At 44.1% G+C, this 22277-nt stretch overlaps 1 long non-coding RNA gene across 2 annotated transcripts in view; it reads right to left on the reverse strand.

Moving 5' to 3' along the window:
- The window catches only part of LOC139581305 (uncharacterized), a 244252-nt gene that overhangs the window by 201864 nt on the left and 20111 nt on the right, over window positions 1-22277 (reverse strand). For both annotated transcript variants that reach the window (XR_011676195.1, XR_011676196.1), the window contains one exon: window positions 14947-15065. This is a non-coding gene — a long non-coding RNA (uncharacterized lncRNA). The remainder of the gene's footprint in view (window positions 1-14946; window positions 15066-22277) is intronic.

The raw sequence follows: 22277 nt of genomic DNA on the forward strand, positions 1-22277 counted from the left end.
TGACCAGTACCAAAAATGTTACATAATAAAATTACTTCCTCTTTGGGAAAATAACATGATGTCTTAGAGGAACAATGAAACATGTGCATAACAGACAAAATCGTATGTATAATTGTTTTTGTATGGGAGAAGTTTCCATAAATGAAAAACAAATTAAGTTGAATTAAGGTTCAACATTGATTTATGAGGCATCACTTCCTTTAAGATGAGGATAATAATGTAAAACACAATCCTTTCAATGAAGGTACTTAAAATTCAACAACACTAGATATTCAATAATGAAGATAATGGTAATGGAAATCTAAATTGTAGTTAGGGTTGCACATTTTGGGGAATATTCAGAGGTGGAAACTTTCCGTGGGAATTTAAGGGAATATATGGGAATTAACGGGAATATATGGGAATTAACGGAAATATATGCAAATTAATATTAATACCATTTAAATGTCGATGTTTTTTGCATTGGATATATTTACCATATCATATGGAGACAGAAACATAAACCTTTTACCTTATCATAAGTAGACATAATTGCAAATTATTAAATCCTTCCAATAGAAAAAAAAAACTATTTAGTTACAAATTGAACTTTAATTAAATGAGTTGACTTCACATGGGATGATTTCACTGAACAACAAAAGAAAGGAAATATTGAATGATCCCCACTGATCCAGCGCATCTCCCAAAACGTTTTCAACAAACATCTGTAAAGCTTTGGTGATGTTCCTCTCAGGCTTCCATGTCTTCTCCCTGGACCTCCTCAATGTCCACCTCTTGAACATCAGACTCTGAGGCCTCATCTTCACTGTCACCTTCCAACCTTGTTGAGGATGGCTCGTTGTCAGGCTCAAAAAGCCTTAAATTTGCCCGGATGGCCACCAATTTTTCAACCCTTGTATTGGTCAGCCTGTTGCGTGCTTTGGTGTGTGTGTTCCCAAACAAGGACCAGTTGCGCTCTGAGGCGGCTGATATTGGTGGGATTTGGAGGATGATGGAGGCAACAGGGGAAAGAGCCTCAGATCCACAAAGTCCCTTCCACCAGGTGGCTGATGAGATATGTTGGCACGACTTTCATATTGCATCTCCATCCCAAAGCCCTTGCTTGGAAGTGTACTTTGCCAGACTGCCAATAACCTTGCCCTCATCCAGGCCAAGGTGGCGAGACATGGTAGTAATGACACCGTAGGCCTTGTTGATCTCTGCACCAGACAGGATGCTCTTGCCAGCATACTTGAGGTCCAACATGTACGCTGCAGCGTGTATGGGCTTCAGGCAGAAGTCTTCACGCTTTTTGATGTATTTCAGAACTGCAGTTTCCTCTGCTTGGGGCAACAGTGAAGTGGGCAGGGAAGTACGGATTAATTCTCTTACATCTGCAAGCAGAGTCTGAACATCAAACAGGATGGCATTGTCTCCCTCAATCTGTGTAATGGCTACTGCTATAGGTTTCAGGAGTTTCAGGCTGCTTACCACTCTCTCCCAAAATACATAATCCAGGAGGATCCTCTTGATAGGGCTGTCCATATCGGCAGACTGTGATATGGCCATTTCTTGGAGAGACTCCTTCCCCCCCAGGAGACTGTCAAACATGATGACAACAACACCCCAAAGGGTGTTGCTGGACAGCTCAATGTGGTGCTCTTATTCTTCTCACTTTGCTTGGTGAGGTAGATTGCTGCTATAACTTGATGACCCTTCACATACCTAACCATTTCCTTGGCTCTCTTGTAGAGTGTATCCATTGTTTTCAGTGCCATGATGTCCTTGAGGAGCAGATTCAATGCATGAACAGCACAGCCAATGGGTGTGATGAGGGTAGGACTCCTCCACTTTAGACCAAGCAGCCTTCATGTTCGCAGCATTGTCTGTCACCAGTGCAAATACCTTCTGTGGTCCAAGGTTATAGATGACTGCCTTCAGCTCATCTGCAATGTAGAGACCGGTGTGTCTCTTGTCCCTTGTGTCTGTGCTCTTGTAAAATACTGGTTGAGGGGTGGAGATTATGTTAATTATTCCTTGCCCACAAACATTTGACCACCCATCAGAGATGATTGCAATACAGTCTGCTTTCTCTATGATTTGCTTGACCTTCACTTGAACTCTGTTGAACTCTGCATCCAGCAAATGAGTAGATAAAGCATGTCTGGTTGGAGGGGTGTATGCTGGGCGAAGAACATTCAGAAATCTCTTCTAATACACATTGCCTGTGAGCATCAGAGGTGAACCAGTTGCATACACAGCTCGAGCAAGACATTCATCAGCATTTCTCTGACTACGTTCCTCCACTGAGTCAAAAAAAAAACTTCTGATTCCAGGAGGACCATGAGCTGTTGCTATCGATAAGGTGTCTGATTCATCATTTTCACCTCGAATAGAAGTAGAGGGACTTTTGTCAGAGGTTTCTTGTTGTGAGCGCTGAGGGAACTTTATGCCAGATGAACTTTATGCCAGATGATTCTGCATCTTTGTTGCATTGTTCACATATGATTTGGCACAGTATTTGCAAATGTACACAGCTTTTCCTTCTACATTAGCTGCAGTGAAATGTCTCCCCACATCAGATAGTGCACGTGGCATTTTCCTGTAAAGATTAGAAAAAAATTCTGGAGATTTACTGGACAGTTTCCGACCCTTTGCAACCCTAATTGTAATAGTAAAAATTATATTTTTATTGTGATATATAACATTATTTCTCAAGAACGAAAATGAAAAGTAATTAGGAAGTATTGCTGCGCAGAGAAAAGTAATTTCTAAATTATTACAAAGGCAAAAAGTAGAGATATTTAATGATTTTCTCATTACACAGACACAAACAGATTAATTGTATTTCCAATGTTCACTGGTATATAAACATGGAAATACAGTAGATGTAATTACAATTGAGTTCATTTATATGCGTGTGTTCGTGCATGCATGCAGGTGTATGAGTAGACCTATGTGTGTTGGTACATATGCATGTATATATTCTCTGAAGGTCATACTGGGCTGAGTAGAGGCAGGAGCAGGCTGTTGGTCGTCAGAGCAGAGCGGTGGGTCACAATAAAAGGTGTCAGCCAGTCAAAACAGTGCCCGTTATTCCAGCCTGGGCCCAAGTGGCGGTGAAGAGGCTCTTTTCAGGCGCCCTTAATGTGGTAAAGAGATCTCCTTCACAATTGGGACACTCCAAGAGGCCATCTCTGGCAAACAGGCAAAAACAAACACCTCCCACCACCACCACCCCTCCAGCCTCCACCCAGCCCACTAATTCAGACCTCATGTCCCAGTGTGCACCACTGGAGGCCCAGCCACCAGCAGACAGAACCAGGTGATCCCAAATGAAACACTCCTCACAACTTCACAACACTCTCAACTGCTATGAGAGATGTTCTACTCAAAATAACGATTACTGCTGGCACTGCGAAGCCACATGATCACCTTGGCAGTGTCTGGAAATGTTACCTACATGGTTATGAAAGTTAGCAGTGTGGTGTGGTTCACAGAAGATATTAAATACATTGCGATCTGCTCCAAAACGGCACCCCTCTGAATTCATACAGATCTTCCCAGTGTCAACATTTACTTTCCCCACTAACGCAACGTTCTGTGTGCACTGATACACCATTGTTATTACAACTGCACTATTATGCACAGTATATTCCTGGCTATGTTCTAAAATCAACATCTAACTTATCCATCCTCCTTTCACTCTAACCTCTCTGTCTACAGCCAGGGCACAACATAACTGTATAATTTAGAAGAGCATTTTCTCCTTCTCTCTTTGAAAAGGCCTAGTCCTCCTGTTCCACACGGTGAGCTGGTTCACTGGAGTTCACTGGGGTGACTTCTGTGGGTCCACATGGGGCCATGGTTATTTTGTGGAGGAGAGAGGCCTTTGTATCCATCTTACCAGGCAGAGGCTGGGGCTGGGGCTGGGAGGAGAGGAGACAGCCTGAGCAGTAGCAGCCCAGCTGGCCTAGTGACAATTTGGCTGACAATGGCAGGAGAATTAGCACTCACGTTTACAAGCACCACCTCAAATTACTTCTCTCTCTTTCTCTGCCACACTCACAAAAGAGAAAGAAAGCAAGTTGAAAGTGGACTTTATAAGACGCTACAGAGGCCAGACATTGTCGGTAATAAGTAAAGGTTGCCGGGATCCAAATCCATAATCATGATCGTAAAAGAAAACTGTTTATAATACAAATTAAACAATTATACTGGCTAGCTAACTCTCTCTCTCTCCGGCAGATCCCGGACTGGAATGGGACTCATGGGGCTTGACTGAATTCAAAGACAACACCTTCATCTTCTTCTACCTCCTCTATTTTCTCCCTGCTCCTCCATCTCCTTCTTCTTGTCTGTTGAAACATGTGGTCAGCTGTTGTGCTTCCATGTGGTCAGATGATCAAAGCTTGGGAGCGTTGGTAATTGTCCCCCGCTGAAGCGCTGCCCTGGCTGGGATCAGGCTCTCTCAGCAGGTGGGGGGGACAGCCATGAGAACGGAGGGAGCGGGTGGAGGAACGTGAGAGGCCCTGCCTGGTAGAAATAAAGACTTCCTAAGGGCTGCTCTCTGACAACAGATCCCCAAAGGCATAGTGAAAAATGAAGCCTAGCTTCCCACATTAGCAGGGGTTGGAGCAGGGAGGAGAAAGGGGCCGCCGATGGGGGGGTTGAAGGGGAGAGATGGAAGCATAAGAGAATGGGATTATAATATTGGCTCAGAGAGGGGTGAGTGATGATTGTACGCCACATTTTGCATTGGGGCTTAGAAGTCGGTCTGTGTCGAACGCCAGGGTTTTTCCAAACGTGTTTTATGAAATATGAATGCTGTGTTACTTCTCCTCATCACCCCACGCCCCAACTCTGCTTGCTCGTAAACACACGCACATACACAACCAAATAAAGTCGGCAGTTGTTCTAACACAATACACACACACTCACACACAGATTGAAGCGGCGAGACGCATACCATGGCGGTCCTAGTGTTTACCTGAAGACCAGGGGGAGCTGTGAAAGCTCACAAGTCGGGCTACTTCACATGTATGTGGGAGCCCGCAAAACACTTTTCACTGCTGTCCGTCATTTTGATTGCCCAGCACGGCTCCCCCACCACGCCCCCACCCCTCGGCCAGATGGCTCTTTTTAACTGTCTGCGGGCTCTTGCACCTCCATAGTAAATCCCTGGGCTCTGGGCTGGGCTGGTGGGTAGAGGAGCTGGAGGGAGGGTGGGGAGGGGAGGAGAGGAGGGGGAGATCTCTGTGGACAAATGGTTTCGGAGGTAGCAGAGCAAATAAAACGGATTAAGGGGAGTCTTTTCACAGACACTTCAAAACTACTTTGGAGCTCGTCCGCTGACCGCAGCCTCCCCCCACACATCCACCCCAGCCCCTGATAAGAGCAAAGAAATCTGCCAATCACAGCAGGCTAGGGAGAATCTAAACTGTGTTCACCAAGGAGAGCTAAGACATATATATAAAAACAAACTAACATAGGGCACAAAATGCTTTTGGAACCCAGAGAAAGCGCTAAGAAAAGGCCGGACTACTCTTCAAACCTCATGACATAACCTTTTAGAAATGTAGCAGGTCCATTATGACCAACAGACAAGTGAGGCGATCTAAAAACCAATGTAATCTTTCACTGCGGACGGAAGTTAATCAATACATTTCATTTTGGATTTTTAAAAGCTTTAAATGTCTCTGTGTCCTCTGTTGAATGGTTCTGTTCAAGTGTAAGTGGACAGACTAAGTCCACGTAGTGTACTGTAAATAGGCCCGGGAATTTGTGACTCATAAAAAGCGCACACTGCACTGGATTGCCAAGCCAATCACTGAACATGGCTGATGTTGATTGCATGTGCTGTCCTTTCAAGTCTTGGTTATTGTTCTGAAGAATCGACAAATTGCACAATACCCACGGCCTGCTTTCCATGACCGACTAGGACATGGCTGGAAAAAGAGGTTAAAGCACATACTGTCCAATACGAACGGGACTCAGTTGTCACCTCTTGACTAATTCCAGCCAAAGGTTCGTTTTTGACTCCCCGCTGCGTCATGTCATTATGTTGCCTAGCAACGTGCCATGATTTATTTTTAGCGACACAAAAATTAAGATTCCCATTTTGTTAACACAAAAACACTTATGACTGTCTGGCATATATTAATTTGTATAAATTATGAGTCTAATCAAAAAGACAATTGAAAGAGGAAGTATTTGCATAAATTCTGTGACATTTTTGTATCTATTGCTCAATCTTGCTGAATTGACTGTGCCACCACAGCAACCATTGTCTTTGATGAAACACCTGTCATATTTTAGAGGCAGCGTTTAGAAGATGGAAAACAACATTCCGTAACATAAATAATGATTTACTTCTATCAGAAATAAAGGCCCTGTAAATAAGGCCCTCGCTTGTCACACATTATTGTTCATCCTAGTACAATACCTGACAGCCTGCTTCAAGCATTTCCCTCCCATCCCGTTCATGGACATGGCCCAGAGGCCTGGTGTCGCTTTGCACCCAGGGCAGTGAGCAGGTGAACCTCCTCCTGATGACATGTCCCCATGCATGCAGGGACCTCGGCAGGCACCCAAGGGTCACTGGGATCACTCAATTAGTGCAGGAGAATGATCCTGCCCAGCCAGGACTGAACCCTGACACAGTACCTGCCAAACATTGTCAGGCTGCACTGCCACCAACCAGCCCGCCGTCTGTGTGGGCGGGTGGGTGGGTGAAGGAGTGGGCGGGGGTGGGAGAGTGTTGGAGTGTGGGGTTGGGGGGGGGAGGCGGTATGTTCCTGCCTGCCTTTCTCTTTCTGCCTCTCTACCTGCCAGGCTCTCTATTATTCGTTTGTCTGTCTGTCTATCCGTCTGTCTACCCATCTGTGTGCATCCTGCCATCCTAACTGATTGTCTGTCTCTCCTGTCGCTCTGTGGATTATTGTGTTCTTAGCTCCCCAATGACTGTGCTTCAATGCATTGTTACAGATCCTGTGCTGTTCATGCAGAAATAAATATTTCCTACAGTGTACATGCTTTAGTGCTGATGGTGTACAACTTAAAGAAAGAGAATCAGTCAGTGGAGATAGCAGGAGTTTAATTAGCATGTTCTCCTTGATAGGTCCCCAACCCCAGCCAACAGATATAGGCCAATAGTAGGAAGAAGCACTGCAGTCTGCCTTTGATTCTGGAGAGAGATAGTAAACACACAGACACAAACTAGACACACGCTCAAGTGTGCATGTACACATAGACATACACATTTGCATGCACTCACACACACTCACTCACACACACACACACTCACAGCAAAGAAAACAACTACTGTCCTCGGAGTAGTGAAGAGCAGCGAAAGTAAGTGTGTGTTGTCTCAGATCCCATGATGAGGGAGGGCTTCTAGGTGAGCTTCACTCTGACGAAGGGGGCTTGGGGGGCTCGATAAACTCCTTCTCTCTTTGTTGTTCTAGGAACATATTCCCATTGCTGCCTCTTGAAGATCATGGTAACCTGCTGTCAGCCAGAGAGACGGGGGCCCTGTGCCATTAGACTTAGATGTGTTCTTGAATCAAGAATATGTCTAAAACAAGAACAACAACAACAATATCAGTCACTTCCTGGGAGGCACACGATCAAGGAGTAGCAGCGGCCTGTTGCTAGGGAAAGATGATTTATCTCACTATTAGTCTATTTCCTGTCTCTCTATCGCTCTTTTTTTAGAGACTACCTCAAAACTACTCAATTCAGCCTTGGGATGCAGTCCCAAACAAATCAATACAGTACTGTCTATATCTGTCCTCCAGGCTAGGAAAAGTCTGTTGAGTAGTAGACACACACACACACACACACACAAGGAATATAAGTTTCCTCGAGACAATGTACTGGATATCATAACAACAATCAACTCTCTTACTCCCGATCCTATTAAGGATTCATTTGACCTCTAAAACTTTGCAGAGGCTCAGTGAGATGGAAGTCAGTGGAACACAACAGCTGGCACTACAATGACATGAGAACACAGCAACTGCTGCAGCTGCCATCACTAGGCATCTGCCGGGTAAATACTGCTATGAAAATAAACATTTCTGCGAGGCCAAATACACTATCTATCTCAGTCCATTCCTCAGGGGTGATGGCATGCATTATCATATAAATCCAGGTATGCTAACGCCTCGCAGTTCAATTCCAAGTTTGTTATTGTAGAGGTCCAACTTTCAAACTGCCCAATCACCAGTTTGCACTTCACTAATGGTGCCCTTTTGGTGCCCATTAATTGGCCAATGATGATCTTTACGCTCTTCAAACAGTCACACGTTGCCTTGTGTCCCGGTGGCTGACATCAGACTGGGAAAGGCCCTAACCCCAGCCCCTAGACAAGGCGGAGGAGAGTAGAAAAAAGGTCACCCTAACCACTGATCCCATGTCAGATGTTGTACCATCCTCTTAATGCAGGGATCATCAAATAAAATGTATTTATATAGCCCTTCGTACATCAGCTGATATCTCAAAGTGCTGTATAGAAACCCAGCCTAAAACCCCAAACAGCAAGCAATGCAGGTGTAGAAGCACGGTGGCTAGGAAAAACTCCCTAGAAAGGCCAAAACCTAGGAAGAAACCTAGAGAGGAGCCAGGCTATGAGGGGTGGCCAGTCCTCTTCTGGCTGTGCCGGGTGGAGATTATAACAGAACATGGCCAAGATGTTCAAATGTTCATAAATGACCAGCATGGTCAAATAATAATAGTCACAGTAGTTGTATCACAGTAATAATCATCAACTAGATTCGGTCACGGGCCGATTTATTTCTTGAGTGGATGGTCGGGGGGCCGGAACACAACTACTAATAATTTGTAGACTGCAAATTGACCACAAGAAACCCAAACAGATATAATGTTGGACTAAAACATAATCATTTCAAACCTTGCTTACATTTGTATACGATCACCACTCTCTATTATGCATGGGAATACTTTGGAACAGACTTCTTAAAATCACTTGGAGCTGATTTCTTGGTGTTTTTACAGTCTTTTATGTCCAACAATGGAAATAATAATAAAATAAAATAATAATAATTTTTGCTCAGAAAACTCAAATAAAACCACCCACGGGCCAAATTCGGCACGCAAGCCGCCAGTTGGTGAACCCTGCTCTAATAGTTACTGATATGATCGGAGGTAGTGTAATCTGATCCTAGATCTATAGTAAAGAGCCTTCTAGTTTGAGCTAGGGGAAGGAGGAGTGCGGCTTGGTGCTGGGGGGAGAGAGGGCCGTACCACACCTGTGTGTGTTGACTCTACACGTCTAGATACTTGATTAGCTGTAATCCAATTGAGGGAGACGGCTTCCTGTTAAGCGAGGTGCCTAAAGGGCCTAAATAAACAGTTTACAGGACAAACACCAGCCAGTCCACAGCCCACTACGGCCCATTCCACCAGCAACAACAACATTGTCAAAGTGTGTGTCCTCTGCTAGAGCTTGACCCTTATGTCTGGTAGGTCATTTGCCTCGGTTGCAGCTGCAGGGCACTTTAGGAGCGATACGAAGGAGTTTGGTCTTACTAAAAGCATCAGAGTAGGAGAGGGAAGGAAAGGGAGGGAGGGAGAGAGAAAGCACAGGTTAGGAGCAAAAGCTCATTTTGACATAAAAGCTTCTTATCGTGTCTAACTTCTTTGTTATTTAAGCCCAGAGGTGCTATTAAGGTGTTTTTAGAAATCACATTTTCAAGGAAGATCAAGAAAGGGTGAGTAACATGTGTTTTCAACTGCAAAACAACACAAATCGGTTGTTATTAGGTTATTGCGATAGAGATCTGATCGACTTTCATCAAAGCCTTTTCCTTTGCAAACACCAGCGAGCCCCAGATCCTTTGTTGTAAACCTTTATGTCAAACGGGTTACAAACAAAGGGAAAAAATACTGGTCATTCTGTTTAGAGAACAATTGGTCGGCTCTCTGTAACAGTTGGTTCCTACAGAAGGCATGGGTTTAATGGGAATAAATAAAGCTGAATGGCCTAAATACATTGATGAGAAAAAGGCTGATAACCATGGCAACAGCCTCTTTTTCTAAATAGTTTATTGAGGCCCGAAGCACAGTAGGAACCAAAATGGTTTGGTATGTCAGCCTCCCACTAATATAAATAGACTATACCAACACCTCCACAACAAGGTCCATATGATGCTCTGGAACAGATGTGTTTGTCGACTCTGTGGAGTTTAGACTCCTGCCTCCCTAAAGCTGTGCCAGGCCTGTTACAAAACACAAACAGCTGGGTCTCCTGCCTCCCCATGTGCCCACCGACCAAATTACTGGCACTCACTGGAGGGGTACCAGGGATACACCAAGTCTGTGTGTGTCCGTGTAAGGAGGACAAGCACACTTTTCTAGTGTCTCAGACCATGCGTGTGGGTATAGGAAAGGCACAATGAAGGACAAGTCACACAACCATACTGTTCACATCAGCGGAAATGTCAAAAGTCATGTCCTCCTTCCCTGTCACTCACTTACAGAAACAAAAGACCGTCAGCACTCTTTCTGAGGCTTTGCAGCACACATGATGAATTCCAATTTAATTGCCTACAATCTCATATTAATGGGGGTGGGAAAGCACATGCACAAGAACAAAAACATAGCCAAATGTCAAATGGAGAGATGAGACAGACATGGGGTTAGGAATAAAAAATAAAATGTCAAAATGAAATCTAACTTCTTTATGTTGACCTCCGTAACCGTGGCCTCGCATGCTTCATTTGTTCAAATTTCTCATTTCATTTTCTACCTTGCTATTGTTCGTTTCTAATTCTCTCATTATTATCTTTGGCCTACCATGTTTTTAGCTCATTCAAAACGTCAAACTTTCTGAGATGGAACTCTGTTATATTCATTCATTGTTTGATCATGAAACAGCGCCGCGGGACTGTCCTCTATCAAAATAGACTCCGGCTATTGGTCCAGATCATCCGACATTTGTGAGAGAAAAAACAAACATATTTTCTGACATGTTATGCTGCTTTGCTGGAACTCTTAGCTCTGTCTACATCGCTGGTTTGTGTTCTGTAAATAGAACATATTTATTGAAATAGCGCTGCCTGACTGAAATAGGTTAGCTATCATCTCTCACATCACGATGTTGTCACCATCGACCATCATCCTCCATAGACAATACTATTGTAATATCGCCCAACCCTAATGACAACCATGCAGCATTTAATACCACACTGCATCTAGAGTGTTCTCTAGCCAATCATAGCTGACCCCTCAATCATAGCTAAACACCAACAAAGAGAGCCAAACGGTCCAAACGGTCTCCAAACCCAATGAATCATCTTCAAAGTTTCTCTACAAGCCCAAAGATCAACTCAGATCAAAGTGTTAAACATATAATTGCTGTGCTTTCTCCATGGCTCAACATTGTTATGGTCCCTGTCATTTGTAAACACATGTAGTGTTGCCACTAATCCTCTATCAGCGCCGACAATCAACTTGAAACAGACACAGCTAAGGGTTAAGGAAGTAGTCATTGTTTTAATAGAGAGAGAGACCTGCTACAGTGTACCCTGTAGTGGCGCTCCAGTGGAGAAGCAGCGGTGGGTGGCTGAGCCAGTCCAGATGCCTGCCGATGGACCAACTTGCCTGAGAGACGCCCGAGCTGTCTGGGGCTTCCGACAGCGCTCTTCATCACCGCACTCACCACACACACACTCCCTCCACATGCCATCTGTGAACACACAAACACACACCACACCAGCAACACCCACCAACCAACCAGCAGCGGCAGAAAAGCGGGGAGACACGTTAGCATCATGGCTAAGACCGCAGCTCTGCTGACTGCTGACAGGCGTTAAAGAGAGATAGAGAGCGGGAGGGAGAGAGTAAGGAGGGAGGGAGGGAGACAGAGTTGCTGAGCCAGATGGTCATCCTAAGCTAAGCTAAGCGCTAAAGATTGAGCTGCCAGAAGACAGACGTCTTGGGCCGCTCTGGTGCTATCGTGTGTGGGACTGCTGCTGTGTGTGTGTGTGTGTGTGTGTGTGGTGTGTCTATTCGCTTGCCTCTGTGTCTGTGTGTGTCATAGTGTGTGTCGTGTTTAGTGTAGTGTGTGTGAGCCGTGGCGTGGTGCTTGTGGCGTGTAGGGTTAGCCCTCTCTGGCGGTGCGTGGCCCTGCACTTGCATCAATTACAGCGGATGATGGTGACAGCTGTAATTATAGTGCTGTAAGTGTGATTAACCAACGGCTCTGTCAGCGAGCCACCTATTTCATCTTCAGAACCCCCCTGACCATAGACGCAGGAAGAAGGGGTGCTGAGGGTGCTGCAGCGATCTCCAAAATCGGGAAAGAAAAATCCAAAGAAAAACTAAATATAAAATATTTTGACTTTTTTTTTTCTTCACAAAAGTAGTGCACTGGGCCTTTACTAGTCCTGTATTAGCTGACCGATTATAGCCCTCTGTAGCGCGGGCTACATTGTTAGGGCAGAGAGCATGTTTTAAAAAAGATAAATGTTTTTATTGTCAGCAGATAGATGCAGTGAAATGTGTTGTTCTAATGAAGATCTACAACAGTAAGTAAATGGCAGTATTAGACTGAAAGATATAAGGTCATTCCGTGAGGCTCTCCATGTTTATTAGTTGCTCATTCCACATACAGTATTTGTTGCTACTTCACTCAATCCCGTTTTAACAGTTTCCCTTCCTAACTGTTTTACATTCCCTGAGATCAACCAGAAATGTTTCTTGGCCAACTATTTTCATAAAAAGGCCACACGTGGTTTCTCGTTTCTGCATCATCAAATGTTGCGGAGGAGTCGGGGTCCTTCCGTGCAGCGGACAGCAGTGTTCTGGAGGCACAGAGCTTCGCTCTGCCACTTCTCACAATGGTGCTCGTTTAGTCAAGTTAGATCAAAGCTGAATCAATGTCTTGGAAGATGAATGATTCATTAGTATTCTACGTAACATAACCAAATACAGTATACTAGTATAGTATAACAATACTGTTACACCAAAAACACCACCTCATTTCTTATGAGATTTTAGGACGTTCAGCTGAATAGTCAAAAAGAAAATCAAATGTGGCCAAAACGCAACAGCGCACACCGCTAGGCAGGGGGTGGGGATGGGAGGGTGCAACAGCGCACACCGCTAGGCAGGGGGTGGGGATGGGAGGGTGCAACAGCGCACACCGCTAGGCAGGGGGTGGGGATGGGAGGGTGCAACAGCGCACACCGCTAGGCAGGGGGTGGGGATGGGAGGGTGCAACAGCGCACACCGCTAGGCAGGGGGTGGGGATGGGAGGGTGCAACAGCGCACACCGCTAGGCAGGGGGTGGGGATGGGAGGGTGCAACAGCGCACACCGCTAGGCAGGGGGTGGGGATGGGAGGGTGCAACAGCGCACACCGCTAGGCAGGGGGTGGGGATGGGAGGGTGCAGCCAAATGTTTTTATTCATGTCTGCTACACTGTCCCGCAAAATCATCCTGCTGTCCCACATTTGGGAATTTTAAATATGGTCACCCTATCCTCCCCCACTCTACCTCAGCAGGGAAAAGAGGCCAGGAGGAAGGCTGAAGTGAGAGGGGGGTGGAGGGGGGTAAATCGCCACTAATCACATAAATAGGTGTGCATATACATAGAGACACACACACACACCCTCTCCTGCGCCGGTGAGCTCTCCTGCTGCTCTGTGTGATAAGGGCAGCTGCATCAAGCTCCAGTGTTATTATTTTCATAATGACGGACGGTTTGGTGGAAGATTAAACCAAACCTCTTCAGGAGACTGGTGTTTTATCCTGCCTCTAGTGAAAATGAAGCACATGTAAACCAATATCATAATACATTGTGAATAGCTTCTATCATCTTAGTGGCAAACCATAATCACAAGTTCCTCTTTAGCCTACTCTAGCATCCAGCTTTCATCAATAATATCCCTAATCACTGTTTGTACTGCAAACGTGATACCACGGAACAGTCACACAAATATAATGTGATGAAGTCAGTGAATCGATTGGAGATGCCAACTCGGATATGACATTAATATTTAACGATTTGTCTGGGCCAGGCAAATGCATTCCGTGATACCTTCAGGGAATCAAGACAGTGCAGAGTTGTTCATAGAGGATAAGAGTTATCTCGCACAGATGAGCTGCGCAGACACACACACTTGCAGACACACACACAGCCAGACTCGCTCCGGCTCATAAGCTGTAACCCATCCAATATGCGTAGCTGTCGGGCAGCGCTCGGGAAAGCCATTCTAGACAGCCCAGTGAATCCTGCACGCTACCCTCTATTCAATCACAGCCCTCCCTGGCCCAACCCGTACAAGTGGACCAATCCGGTGCACCAGACACTGCCCCCCTCCTCACCCCCCATTGCCACACACACATTTAAAGCATCCAATCCAGCTGTGATTACTGGCCAGGAGCCAAGCTGTCGTTCTGGCATGAATGGCAGGGAGATGTGGGTGTGTGTCTGTGTGATTGGTGGGGGGTGGGATGGCATTCCCAGATACAAATCGAACCACATCTGAACTCTGGTAGTAGATAGCGCCTCGGCAGCACGCGAGACAGACGGAGATAGAGAAAGGGAGGGAGGCACAGAGAGAGACAGGGGGTTACTATGCCAGTGTGTGAGAGAGAGTGAGTGAGCGTGACTCTGGAGAGGAGAAGAGGAGCAGCCAGCCGGTGAATCATCCTCTGCTCACACACATCTCTTGGCCCAGATCACAGAGATATAAAGCCTAGAAAGGCAGACTTACACTCTGTAAGACTCAGATTGGGATACATTCTACTTTGATCTGAGATTCTAGGTTATAAGTTCTAGGAGGTTGGATTTGACAATGGCAGTTTGATTATATGTTGGATAGATGTTCTGCTCCAATATAACTCACACATCTGTACACACACTTAAACGCAAACACGGACACACACTTCCAAGACGAGGCTGATGTGTGAGTGGTAATGAAACACAGTGGGGACTTACCTATGGTTCAACATGAGTAGTCTGTCCCAGAGCCAAATGCCAGGAGTGATATCCAGGTGAAGGGTCACAAGCCAGGGGAGGGGTCATACTCAAACCAGGAGGTAGAGAAAAGAGGCATTCTGAAATAGGAACAAAGAAAAATACTAATAATTTTGGGGCTGCTTATATTTGTCCTATTTCACACGTTAATATATGCATGTGTGAATTGGAAATGTGTTTATTGCATTTTCCAACTCTCCCTGAGACACCCTCAGAGACCGGAGCAATTATGTAGCCCCTATCGGCAAAAGCAGGGTGTCTGCGGAAAGCTGCGGATATCTTGGCTATTGATCTGTGCTTTAAAAACTTTGGTGTGACTTACTACCATATATGGGCATACAAATGTATAAGGGTGGGTCGAGTCAATGACCTCATTTCAAGATGTGAAGCATAAACTAAATAAAAACGGAATACGTCGATACACACCGAAAGCCGGGACTCCACAGATCATGAGGATATCTTATTTGTCTGCCTGTGTCGTACCGTTATTGACCATCAGCCTCGAGAGCCAACATCTGTATTTTACACAACGTTTTCACCAAACAGCAAACATCTTACAAGGTAAGCTTCGATTTGGTCTGTGTTTGAGCTATAGATACATGGGGGTTATGAAATGAATCCTTAGGTTGGTAGGAACAAATCTATCCTTTTATCTGATGATGTATGACTTAATAGCAACTATATCTTTGCGCATCAAAGATATGACGCCGCCTGCTTATGCGCCGTAAGCATCCATTACACAGGGGATTGGCTACTATGTCACCTTGACAGTCTTGTAGCCAATGAGATACACTTTCCAGGGATATGCAGTTGACCTGGGTGGGACAAAGCAAGGCCTAGAATCTTTTATGCGTAATGCGAACTATTGTTACTTGGCTCAGAGACGAGATGAACCGAGCACGCTACATTACATTGTAAATGTAATCATCGCTGTAATTTCATCGCTTTAGCATAAAAGATGGCTACTCAAGGGGGGGGGAAAGGTCAAAACGAAGAATATCGAACAGGAAGCTAAAAAGAAGGCAGCTATGAATAAGTACACCGAATAAAATACTGGTCGGATCAGGGGAGCGATTTGGACAATGAGGATTTCGACTCGGCCGACAAAGATTGCTTTCTAGAAGGATTGGATACACTTTTAGATCTGTAAGTAAATTATTTTCAGGACTTTATGCAGCTCATTTACTAGATGTATTTAGTTTTTTATAAGTTGCCTGCTTTTTGTGCTTTGGATTTAGTTTACATAGGACTATGTAACAAGTCATTTCAATGTTATATCATTCCAAAGTAGTTATTGTCTATGTTTCATATTAGTTCACTGTTTGCTGTTCTACGTTTCATCATTGGAGAGGCCACTAAACTTTCATGGCCATTGTTTATTTGTGGTTGTCACCTCTGCCTTTTCTCTCCAAAGTGTTACTGTTTGCATCGTGTGTGTGCTTCACACCTATGTGAGACACTGTACAGATAAAGTTTAGGCTTGGTGTTTTTACTTTTATAATATGTTTATTATTTTCTAATAAAAATAAAATAAAAAAGACAGCAATACAAACAATGACATTCATTGTACTGTTGAATGGGATGGCCAATTTAGAGGACAAAACAAAAGTTAACTCACACATACACAAAATTAAACAAAATCCTATTAGGTGGTACATGTATAAGAAGACAGCATATAGTCATTACAAGCAGTGTAGTTAAGCCAAAAATAAATATTGAGTGGAGTACAGCACAGAGTAGCAGCAGATCGTCAGCCCAGTTATGAAGCGGGACTAGACCATTTATCCAGTATCGGCTGCCATATTTTGTAAAACACTGGACTTCTATTGGAGGTATTGTATCGAATCTTTTCCATATGTATTACATTCCCTAAATCCCGTAACCACATTTCAAAGGTAGGTAGTCTCCAATTTCCAAAATTGCAATATGAGCCTTTTGGCTAATAGAGTACAAAGAGAGACAGCTTTCCCTTCCTGGTTATTCCCATCAACTGTACCAAACAGAGCGGTCAATGGGTCTGGGGCTAGAACTCTATCAAAGGCCTTAGATAAGTAATCAAAAATGAGAGCCCAGTAAGCATGTAACATAGGGCATGTCCAGAATAAGTGGGTCAACGTCCCCTCATCCTGCTTGCACCTCTCATACAGTGGTGAGGTGTCCGGGATTATTTTATGCAGTTTTACTTTTGAGTAATGTAACCTGTGTATCACCTTAAAGTGGACAAGGTTGTGTCTGGCATTCACTGAACTGTGGTTTATATTCCTGAGAGCTTCTACCCAGTCCTCATCTGAGATTTCTGAACCAAGTTCTTGTTCCCAAGCCCTTTTAATGGTGTCTGTGGATACCTCTATGTGGCCCTGTAGCACATCATACAGTCTAGAGACCGACCCTTTTGAATGGGGTTTGACAAGGATCAAGCTATCTAATGTAGGACTATTTGGCTTCATGCCATACTGTGGGATATGTGTCCTTAAGAAATTCCTGATTTGGAGGTATCTGAAAAAATGTGTTGTTGGCATGTTGAACTTTCCCTGTAGTTGTTGAAATGAAGCTAACTGACCATCTATGTATAGATTACCAATTGTTGTGAGCCCCTTCTCCCTCCACTGTGAAAACACCACATCATCCAATGCAGGGTGGAAAGCATGATTCGGGCAAATTGGGCTGTCTATGTAAACAGTGGGTATGTTAAGAAAATACCTAATCTGTTTCCAGATCCTAAGCGTATGACAAATGACTGGATTAGAGTCATAAGTGTCTTTTTTCACATATGATGGGCTATTAACAAGTGCAGGGAGTGAGGAACGTTGACAGGAGGCCTGCTCAATCAAAAGCCATGAAGGCATATCCTTCTGTCTCATCGCAGGTAAACTTTCCCTCCAGAAAGACACAATGTTCAGATTAGCAGCCCAATACTACAGTTTGAAGTGAGGAAGGCCAAAGCCCCCCTCTATCTTGTACTTGCATAAATGCTTCTTTGAAATTCTGGCTGCCTTGTTATCCCATAAAAATGGAATTACTATTGAATCCAGTTTCTTAAAACAGCTTTGTGGTATGAAGTTGGGTAGACATTGGAAGAGGTAAAGAAACCTGGGTAGGACAACCATTTTAATAGCGTTTTTTCGACCAACCAAGGAAATAGGCAGAGTTTCCCAAAAATCTATATTTTGTTTAAGCTGATATATTTTCATGTCCCAATTCGCTTTCAATAGCTGATCAAGGTCTCTTGTCACTACAAGGCCAAGGCTTGTGAACTTGTCCCTCACTGTTCTTAACGGGGTAGATTGCAGAAATTGCATATCCACAGGCCGTGATATTGGCATCAACTCACTTTTTTGCCAGTTTATCTTGTAGCCAGATTAGGAGCCAAATGTATTTATCAAGTTAAGTAAGGGGGGAATAGAAGTTTTAGGCTTGGACAAAAACAAAAGAACATCGTCTGCATATAGGGAAATCTTGTGCTGTGTGTCTTTCATTTTAACAGAAGCTATATCGGCACATGCCCGAATGCGAGTAGCAAGGGGTTCCATAGCTATAGCGAAGAGAGCAGGCGAAATAGGGCACCCCTGTCGGCACCCCTTGAACAGGCGGAATGACTGCGACATTTCCTGATTGGTTACCACGGACGCCATTGGGTGTGCATAAATAATTCTTATCCAATTAATAAATTCCTTTCCATACCCGAAATGCTCCAGAACCGACATCATATACTTCCACTCAATCTGATCAAACGCCTTCTCTGCATCAAGAGCTATTACCACTGCCTCAACTTTATGATCATGATACATTACGTTGAAAAGGCGTCTCAAATTGTAGTATATATGTCGGCCCGGGATAAAACCTGTCTGGTCAGGGTGTATGATGTCGGAAATATATTTTTTCAATCGGTTTGCCAATAACTTTGTCAACACCTTGTTTTCTATGGGGAGTAACGACACGGGGTGATACGATGACATCTCCATGGAATCTCTATCTTTTTTCAAGATCGGTGCTATTGTAGCCTCATACAGTGTTTGCGGGAGTTTGGCATTTTCTTTGGAGTGTTTAAACATTCGCAACATAAGTGGAGATAGACTGGCGCAGTACTTCTTATAGAATTCTATTACATATCCATCGGGCCCAGGGGCCTTGCTGTTTGGAAATTGTGCTATCGCTGTGTTAATTTCCTCTAAGGTTATCCCTGCATCGAGTGCAGCAGCTGCCCCCCTGTCTAGTTTAGGAAGTTCACATTCAGCGAGAAAGCGTTCCATAGTTTGTGGATCAGTAGCATCGCATTTTGATTGGTATAGCTCTGAGTAAAACTGCGCAAAGCATTTAGTAATATCCTGCGGATCTGTTACTATTTTACCCTTCTTGTCTTTTATTTTGTGAATAGCTCTAGATGCCTGTACATGCCTTAGCTGTCTTGCTAATAATTTATGTGGTTTGTCCCCCAGTTCAAAATAACTTTGTTGCTTTCTAGCAAGTAAAGAGCCCACCCGTTTCGAAAGGATGGTATTGTATTCATATTTTAACTTTGTGATCTTCTCAAGGACTGTATACGAGGAATTTGTCCTAAAAACGTTCTCCTGTTCCCCTAACTCTCTTTCAATTTCTCTCAGCCCAGTATTGGCACGTTTCTTCCTCTCTGATGTATAAGAAATAATGTAACCTCTAATCACAGCCTTTAGAGATTCCCAAAGGGTGGAGTCGTCAACATCCCCCGTGTCGTTAGTTCCGAGGAAAAAGGCAATCTGCTCCTTCAAATACTGACAAAAAGCCTCATCTTTCAACAGGTATGCGTCTAAGCGCCACGGTCGCTGACCTGTCGACATATTGTCGAGTTTCAGCACCATGGACAGAGGAGAGTGGTCCGTAATTAGAATAGGGTGATAGGTAACCGACTCAGCTGCTGAAATTAGTTTGGAGTCCAACAAAAAATAGTAAATTCTGGAATATGATTTATGAACTGATGAAAAGAAAGAATAATCCCTGTCTGTTGGGTGCGTCAGTCTCCAAATATCGACAATGTTAAGGTTTGTCATCAATGTATTTAGACAGACACTGGCATTTGATTGTTGAAGTGACCTTGATAGCTGTTTATCTAAAAGAGGATCTAACGTACACTTAAAGTCACCTCCAACAATAACACTTGTATCCGAGATATTTGGTATGGCCTTAATCTAATGAATTCTAAATAATAACGGAGAGATAATTACGATAGAGTTGTGCCCATCAAAATGTGTTTTTATTCTTATGGATTGACAGATGTAGGTTATAAATTTTGGCAATTTACATGTTACTTTTAAGGCTGGAACAATTCATAAAGGTGAAGCCGAAAGAAGGGACAGTTGTAAAGTTTGGTTTTAATCGTACGATAGCGGTAAGGCAGGAAGTTAATGAGGAAAGGTTATATTCTTGTCCACTGGTAAGAAGAGGACAGTTAGTCGCGCTCACTGTGCTATATTTGGCTGTAAGAGATTCGGGTCTGAATAGTTGAATCGTAGAAGTTTTGTGATCGTGATTTTTGGTTTGATTGTTTAGGTAACACTAAATGGGGTTTAAAAATAAAACAATCACGTCCGGGTTAGATTTCCTCAGGTTTTCGCCTGCAGAATCAGTTTTGTTATACTCACAGACAATATTTTGACAGTTTTGGAAACTTTAGAGTGTTTTCTATCATAATATGCATATTCTACGATCTGGACCTGAGAAATAGTCCATTTACCTTGGGAACGTTACTTAAAAAAAATTAAAAATCTGACCAAAAAATAATGGATCATCGAAGTTGGGTCCATATAAATTGACCAAGGTTATTGGTTTCGAATTCAGTGTACCAGCCACAATAATATACCGACCATTAGGATCTGAAATCGAGGATGAGTAAACAAAATGAATGTTTTTCCTTGTCAGGATTGCTACCCCTCTCGCTTTTGCATCAAAGTTAGACTGGTATATCTGACCGATCCAGCCGACTCGTAGCTTGGCCTGAGCAGAGCGTTTAATATGAGTTTCTTGAAAAAGCACTATGTCAGCACCCAGTGATTTAAGATGAGAAAAAACCTTAGCTCGTTTCACGACATGCCCTAATCCATTACAGTTCCAGCTGACTATCTTTATTCCACCTGGTCTACTCTGTGCTCTGTCACTATGTGGTATTTCTTATTTTAGAGCAAATTGTTGCTGTCATACAAAACCTAGAAGAAAAACGTCCCGCCGTGCGGGAGCTTGTCATGCCACCTGTATTAATAAACGTGAACATAAAACACAGACCCCATCCCCCCTCCCGTCCCCCCTCCCATCCCTTTACTGAGTGACTTCCCCAAACGAAGCACTCCTTGGCTAACACACAAACCTTAGGGTGTCTAGACATACAGCTTGAACTAACTCGTCGTCTATAGATGCTCCGCATATAAACTAATATTAAATAACACTTAACTTAACTCTCACGTTAGGGGGTGAGTGGCGCTAAAACATGATATGCTAAACAATGCTATATTAGCCACAACATCTCACCTATCATATAAGTCCCAATTTCTGATCTTCTGATCGAAAAGACATAGGCCGGAAATTCAAACACATTCCTGGCCTGTATTTGGCCATTTAGCCGGCTGACACAGCCGTTCTGTATCCTCAGCCGGGGAGCTTGCTTGTCAAGAACAGATCGGCCTCTTTTGGGTTGTCAAACGTACGTGTTGATCCCTCGACTGTCACCTTAAACCGGGCTGGGAAGAGGAATCCATATCGGATGTTGGCCGCCCTGCATTTGTTGCGTACCTCATCATACTCTTTCCGTTGGTTCCTCACCTCCAAGGTAAGATCTGGGTAGAAAGACACCCTGGCTCCGTTGTAGTTAAGGGGGAACTTTTGACTAGCCAGCTTGAGGATGAGATCCCTGGTCTGGGGATAGTGCAGCCGTACAATGAATTGCCTTGGTGGCCCGCCCTTGGCCGGCTTCGTTGCCTGAGATCTGTGTGCGCGGTCGATCAGGATGGCCGTTTTGAAGTGTTCACTCCCCAGCAATGCCAGTATCAGCTCCGAGACAAATTCAGTGGGTTTCCCTTTTTCAGTGTCCTCCTGGATCCCACATATTCGGATGTTCTGGCGTCTTGAATGCGACTCGAGCATTTCCAGTCGGGCCTTCAGGGTTTTGTTGTCATTTTTTAACGTTGCGCACTGTTTCTCTATGTCCTGTAGCCTGACCTCGTGATCGACTGTCGTCTGCTCAACCTCATGCACCCTTCCCTTAGTTGCCTTCACAGTTTCGGCCAAAGTCCCAATACTCTTTGAGATATCAGCCAACCTTGTGTCCA

The sequence above is a fragment of the Salvelinus alpinus genome, chromosome 7, assembly GCF_045679555.1.
Source record: "Salvelinus alpinus chromosome 7, SLU_Salpinus.1, whole genome shotgun sequence".
Lineage (NCBI taxonomy): Eukaryota > Metazoa > Chordata > Actinopteri > Salmoniformes > Salmonidae > Salvelinus > Salvelinus alpinus.